Genomic DNA, 1,064 nt, shown 5'->3' on the forward strand with positions numbered 1-1,064 from the left:
CTGTAACACTTAAAGCTCAAAATAGTTAAACCAGTGCTGGTGCCAAATTATAAGTTTTTTCTATAAAATAAGTGATTCACTATCTTTTGTAAATTATACATTTTTGTGTGTAGAAGATAAAAAATTTGGTTTTTCCTACCTTCTTATTGATGACATATCCTTTTAACTATTAGTAAACAATACAGGTTTGTTTCTCCATTTTTATTTAACCATTTTAGCATCTTTCACAGTTTCTCACATAGTAATAGACTAGAAATGGAATCCAGGAGAAATAAGCAGACGATTATTAATGCCATTTGAAATGCTAAGTCTGTTGTAGTATGTCATGTAAGGGCTGATCTTTTGTAGGCACATCTGAAATCATTCAGCCCTGGAAGACCTGATTTAAAGGCCCTTGCTGTGATTCCCAGATGTAATTGCATGGTTAGAGAACAGCCCACTCTTCTGCTTACTCGTAACCTGCTTGTGCCAAAGATTGAAATGTTTTGAATTTTTACACGAAATGCATATATGTTACCTAGAAGAATTCCAGGAACAAGAATTTGAAAAGAACACATTTCTTTATGTTCTACTGTTATGGGTGTTCCAAAAATGGATCATAAGACATTGAAGAGTTAATATGGCTTGAGCTATGTGTTTTGTTTGTTGACAGTCCTATTCAAACTGTTTCTAGTCTTAGCCTCAGGAGACACATTGTCCTGTGTCTTAATAGAAAAAGTGTTGTAGTTACAGCATTGTTACCAAATAAGGCATTACCCAGAGATGAATTTTCCTGCAACTGAAGTGCTCCCTTAAACATCAAGACAAGACTTTTAATTCCCCCAAATCCTGTGGCAGCTCCTCACGAGTATTGGCCACTGCCTTGGGGCTTCATTGGGTAATGTACCAGTGTGTTTCCGAGTCTTCATTTTTCTTTTAATGGCTTTTCTGTTTCTTCTCTCAGGTATGTGATTATATTTATGCCTTCTCTTTCTTTAGCTGGGGCTAGAAAATCTAAATACTTACCTTGAACTAATTAAAAAATAACTAAAAAACAAAGTGCAAATAGTCCACTAATGAAGTGC

The sequence above is a fragment of the Cavia porcellus genome, unplaced genomic scaffold (assembly GCF_034190915.1).
Source record: "Cavia porcellus strain 051 isolate PalLab524CR breed Dunkin Hartley unplaced genomic scaffold, mCavPor4.1 scaffold_4, whole genome shotgun sequence".
NCBI lineage: Eukaryota > Metazoa > Chordata > Mammalia > Rodentia > Caviidae > Cavia > Cavia porcellus.